Genomic DNA, 6,000 nt, shown 5'->3' with positions numbered 1-6,000 from the left:
AGATGGTAATTTCAATACACTTCTTTACTAATTTTTCAATAATGAATTGGGTCCTCATACTAATGTTATATAATTCGGGTATACTTTTGTGGTGTGTATATTTGCTTATAAAAGCTATACTCTCCTTTTAATTATTTTGAGATGGTAATTTCAATACACTTCTTTACTAATTTTTCAATAATGAATTGGGCCCTCATACTAATGTTATATAATTGGGGTATTACTTCATTTTCTTTATACTTCTTGTGAATTTCAGAACCTAATGGATCCGGTAATTTGATGAATAAGTTTTCTCCTATATCTTTATTATAAGAACATCATGCTAAGGAACTATAATAAAAGAAATTTTGTAAAAATGGTTTTATATATGGAAATTCTTTAATTTGGAGTTGTTCTAATTTTCTAATAGTCTTCCTGTTGTTTATCAAATCCTATATTTGGTTGATATCCCAATAGGAGTACCTGTATTTTATTTGTAAAGTTATAAATATTCTTTCCAAAGATGAATGCATGTTGTCTAGTAGCTGAGGCCTTCAATTATCGCATGGGAAAGGCCATAACAAACAACTGCTTTATAACAATATGAGTGTTCTTGAAATAACATAATCCCATCATGGTGATTGATTAGTTGTAGAGATGTAGGAGTGTTTCAAGTTAGTGAAATACTAAACTCATAACAAAAATAAATTAACTTTCTCGACGTAGAAAGTTTGACAAAACCACAACTTTTTTATAAATGCTGAGAAGCTACTTATGCTAACAAAATTATATATTTGCATGTATTTGATTGTTTATATATATATATATATATATATATATATATATATATATATATATATATATATATATATATATATATATATATTTATCTGGTTCCGTTAATGGGATTATACTTCCATCGTACAAAAAAAAAATCCACCTTATATACCATGCATTTAAACACCCCCCAGTTTATATGTGGCGTAGGTTCCTATTGGAACTCTAAATCCAAAACAGAAACTGATTTTCTTTGTTCATTTACAATTGATTGCATGGAAAAGCTAGTTTGGGTTTCACAAGTTTCTTTGACCAAAATAAAACAGTACACCATGGTTTGAAACGTATATACGTGTGCATCATAACATATTTAAAACAATTTCATTTGCACAAATTTTGCAAGAATAACTATTTATGTATGTTCTTGATACGATATAAGTCATTCCTTTCATTTATATATATATATATATATATATATATATATATATATATATATACTTATCTTATTTTTTGAGTTGAAAGTTATTTTGGAATCTGAATGATTTTATGCTACACTTTTCAACATCTATGCCACTACCCATATGAATTAGATTGAAGAGGCATCAATAACACACCACTCAACTCGATGCAAAGCACATTTAAGAGTGAGAACATAATTTTTTTTTCCAAAATTTTCGTCTTTGTCATTGTTTTACAGCTTCATACATTTATCTTTTTGTCCATAATTTTTTTTTTGTTTATTTAGCTTGTAGTCACGATGTCGCGTTTGAGATTATGTTGAAAAAGTGGGTCTGGAAATGAAAAATTTTGTTAACCGAACGTCACCGGCTTAAGTCAAACCAAGATCGTTGGAGGTATAAGTTTGTTAACGTCCCCCTTTCTCTCTCTCTCTCTCTCTCGATCGATAGAAGGTTCCGAATCAGAAAGAGATCGACGGAGCACCAGATCTTTTCTTTCTCAGCATCATCATTGGTGAGGGTCCTCTCCCTGACTCTCTATTATCTTTTTTCATCTCATAATCGCTAAAATTTGGCGTTCTTGTTTGTACTTTTCATCCACTCGACCTCGGAAGTTCTGCATCAGGTTTTGCTGATATCGGAGAAGAACGAAGGAACAAAAAGAAAGAGATCGACGGAGTTCACCAGACCTTTTCGTTCTCAGCGTCGCCATTGGTGAGCGTCCTCTCTGTGACTCTCTAATATCTTTTTTCATCTCATAAGCGCTAAAATTTGGCGTTCTTGTTTCTGCTTTTCCTCCACTCGCGGTGGAAGTTCTGCGTCAGGTCTTGTTGATATCGAAGAAGAACTAAAGAACAAAATGCGACGAGATCGGCGGAGTTCATCAGCTAAGCATGGAAACGTCGGTCTCTCTCTCTTCTCGCTCTCTCTCATATTTGTCTCATATAACTAAAGCTTAGCATCGTCATGCCTCCTTCAACGTTTCGATAGCGTTGATCCGGAAGAGCACTGGGAGGATCAAAGCCGAGCGGTATCAGAGCCAACGAGCGCATCCGGTACACCCCTCCTCTCTCTCGTTTACTCTGTGTGCATGCATTTCCGCTTCATACATATAAAAATTAGTGTCGTCATTGTATTTTTCCCTTTGTCCATATTGAATGTTTCGCAATCGTCCAGATGTTGGCAGACTCAGAAGAGAATAGGCGGATCAAACATTTGAGCGAGATCGGCTTAGTTCATCTGTTTTCATAGCATATGGAATCGACACTCCCTCTCTCTATCTGAACGCAAAAGTTTAGTGTGATTCCTACATTTGTTATACGTGAAATGCTTTGCTGCGATAACGTGGGTTTCGATGAGCATCCACGTATTGAATACCAAAAAAAGAAGGAAGCTAGTGACGCAGTGGAAGTTAGTTCATGGATTTTAGTCCATTTCGAGGTTTCCTTTTAATCTGATTATCTCTGCCAGACTATCTGCATAGAACATATTTCATGTCGAAAGGGTGTCGGGACTAGGTTGGCTTAGACTATGTAATCGCGTGGAAGTAGTTTAAGAATGATATGTATATATATATATATATATATATGTATGTATGTATATATATATGTGTGTGTGTGTGTGTAACCATGACTCCATCGTATTCATGCTATTTACTTCTGCCCACTGATCTAGCCTTTATTTTTTTCATAAAAGAAAAATAATGGTTCTCTGATATGAGTTTGGTTCCATCAAGAGCTCCATCGACTTGGGTAGGCAGGTGAATGAAGTTTTCCAAGCTGAAGGAGGTTAAGACTTGAGAGTTCGATGCCTAAGGTGCATCTCTAGGAATCAGCTTGAAAATTTTCTGCTTAAACTGGCATGCATATTACAAAGAAATGGAAAAATAAAGTGAAAAATCTTTGGTTCAGCCAATAACTCACAAATGCACAATATAAGAGAGTCAATGCAGAATTGCTTAAAAAATCAGTTTGTCTGTTTTGTGCAAATGCTAGAGCTTTAAGCAATGCTGATCAGTTTCATAAAATGTACTTATGCTACAAATGCCAGATTGGTACCATAAATGTGCCAGTTCCAGAGTACTTTTGTGCTGATTTGTCTTGCAATTGGACCATGCTGAAACGTAGAGTAAAAGAAACTGAAAAGCATTTAAAGATTTGAAATGGAGATCAAATTCTACTTTGTTACAAGTAGCATGTGTGAATGGTTTTGGAGTAGTCTTATATCTAATGTTTTCAGATAGATTGATGACCAGAAATAACTTACCCCGTTAGTACCCCAGTCTGGATAAATTGGCTGTTTGGATAAGCTTTGATGTCAGACTTTCCAAATGTAATTGCCAAAAAAAAAAAAGTTGTGATTACATTTTAAGTGATTATTTTTTTTGAGGTAGAAGATTGTGTGGACTTGCCTTGTGTTCAAAACTTTAACCATATGGGTGCAATTTCTACATTTCAAACATTATAAATGATCTATTAGATAAATATAGGAGATCTTTCATAATCCATGAAATTGGAGAAGTTAGACCATCAAAATTTGAATGTTCATGAAGTTCTGTTTATGCATTCAAACAAACCCATCCATTGTTCTAGGTTTTAATTAGGGGCCACAGCTGTTGAAAATAGAAAACTTAACTAGTTGCACACTCTTCTGCAGTTGCATTGCATGATATTTGGTCTTTGGAATTTTGCAACTTATGGTTCTCAGACTGTAGACGGTGATTTTTTCCTGATGTCCGAATGATGAACTTAATAGATCTACCTGTTTTGCAGAAGAGAACGAGTTTCTTTGTTCTGTCCAGTTAATCTGAGACACAAAAATGGACCGAGTGAGACCTAGGAATCCTTTGTATATGAGAGAGAAGAGCATCTTTAGTATCGGTGGTGCACCTTCCCCGTTGATGTCACCTGTTCATCATCACCTTCGATCTGGATCCACTCAAGGCTGGGCGTCGGGCCGGCCCGGCTCGGCCCGGTATGGGCCTGGTTTGGGCCAGGAAAATCCCGGCCCGGGCCGGGCCCAGGCCCGACAGCCAGGCCCGGATCGGCCCGGCCCGGCCCGTTTAGGCCCGGTAAGTAAAAAAAATATATATATTTTTTTATTTTTTTTGTTTTAATAATATTTTTTATTCTTAATAAATACATTTTATATTAAAAAATTTTATTTTATAATTAAATAATATTTTTTTAATTTAAATGGGCCGGGCCGGGCCAGACCCGAAACGAGACCCCGGCCCGGCCCGATACCCACCCTTAGGTCTACTGGCCTAGCTAGCTTCAAAAGGTCCCAACAGTATGATGCAAAAACTGCTGCTCAAAAGCTTGCACAAGTTATGGCACATCAACGGGCTAATGATGAAGATGACGATGGTGATGTGCTTTCATTAGACTATGTTGTTACAAGCGGCATTGGCCTTTCAGCAGGAAAGGAGGGAGGTCTCCTAGTCCCCAGGTAATTGTCTCACATGCATTTTCTCGTGCATTTTTTTAAATTGTGAATGATCTTTTTGGGAAATTAGGTACACTTTTCTGGCTTGCTTTCTCATGTTAGCATAGCATCGTAACAAATCTTGTACTAGAAGCATCATAAAAGCAACACTCTGCTGTTTGTACTAGGTTTTTGTCATAGCTCTTCTGCTGTCTTGCTTATGTTTAATGACAAATTGATGCACTATTCTTCTATATTTTCCTGTTGCGCAGGAGACTGAAAAATGCCAATTCAGGGCCATGCTTCATGGGCACTACATGTTCTGTTTTGGACATTAAGGGGTCCTGAATGCCTAGATGTGACATATTTGTATGTTGTATGTGTGCGTATTCATGCATCAGAATGTGTTTAAAGTGGGGCTGACAGGGTCTGTCATACTTGCAGGAGATAAAAGAAATGCTAATTCAGAGTTATGCTTAATGGGCAACTGGTTGTTATGTGGTCCTGAAAAACTAGATGTATGGCATCTTTATATGTTTTGTGTGTCTAAGGTAGGCTTGCAGGGTTAGTCATACTAAAAGTCTAAAAGTAATGGAAGAGTATCCTTGTATGACTATCTTGATCCGTTCTTCTTTGGTTAATGGCAAGAAGGAGGTAGTGGGAACTCATAGAATGATCAATGTTGTATCTCATACAAGGAATCATGTTATTAATTAATTGGGATTTCATCCATATTGTGCTATACACTGGATTCTAAGATCACCACAGCTAGTGGTACTTGGTGCCTTCCCTGCCTATGGAGGTAAAGATTTTCAAGTCACGTTAGTTAAGGCGTTCTGGTTCCAACCATTTTTATAGTTTTCATGGCTTACACTTCAGCTGAAATTTATATCCTTTACAATTTTGGGGACTTCTTTTTTGGATTTTGTCAATGAAAATGAAAGTTAGACAGGTAAATTGTCTGTACTATCTTGTGAGTTTGTAGTTCATTTCTATTGTGACGGTATTTGTGGTTAGTATTGTTCTGGTTACATCATCATTTCCTGATTGGATTATTCTTGTTTAATGTGGTCAGTTTTGCATGTCTAGTTTACTAAGCGATTTCACATTCCAATTTAGTTGGCCACAAATCATGTGGATCCTGGTTCAACCGCCCGTGTACCATCTGTTGGAAGACCATCACTGAGGCCAGTGAAAATACCTCCAGTGATACCACCTAGTGGGCTAGTTGTTAGACTGCCAGAACATCCAACTCCTGTAACAGATGCTGCTGTGGACAATCAAAAAGATAAAAGGTGCTGATAGACTTTCAGAAGGAAACATTCTTTATTCTAGCATGTGTTCATGTGATGAAGACTCC

General features: G+C 36.6%; 1 protein-coding gene across 32 annotated transcripts in view; it reads left to right on the top strand.

Annotated features, from left to right (window-relative positions):
* Positions 1–1,643: 1,643 nt before the first annotated feature.
* Positions 1,644–6,000, top strand: part of LOC116262466 (phospholipid-transporting ATPase 2-like) — a 38,572-nt gene continuing 34,215 nt past the window's right edge. For 30 of the 32 annotated variants that reach the window (XR_007574452.1, XR_007574443.1, XR_007574438.1 and 27 more), the window contains exons 1-6: positions 1,644–1,728; positions 1,829–1,928; positions 2,028–2,269; positions 3,986–4,284; positions 4,428–4,664; positions 5,760–5,935. The gene's annotated coding sequence lies outside the window, so the exon portion shown is untranslated. Of the gene's footprint in view, positions 1,729–1,828; positions 1,929–2,027; positions 2,270–2,390; positions 2,750–3,985; positions 4,285–4,427; positions 4,665–5,759; positions 5,936–6,000 lie in introns of those variants that run through there. The other 2 variants (XR_004174486.2, XR_004174485.2) reach the window with 2 other exon arrangements.

The sequence above is a fragment of the Nymphaea colorata genome, chromosome 10 (genome assembly GCF_008831285.2).
Source record: "Nymphaea colorata isolate Beijing-Zhang1983 chromosome 10, ASM883128v2, whole genome shotgun sequence".
Taxonomy (NCBI): domain Eukaryota; kingdom Viridiplantae; phylum Streptophyta; class Magnoliopsida; order Nymphaeales; family Nymphaeaceae; genus Nymphaea; species Nymphaea colorata.
The sequence above is the reverse complement of the archived record's forward strand: the minus strand, read 5'-3'. Positions and strand labels throughout refer to the sequence as shown.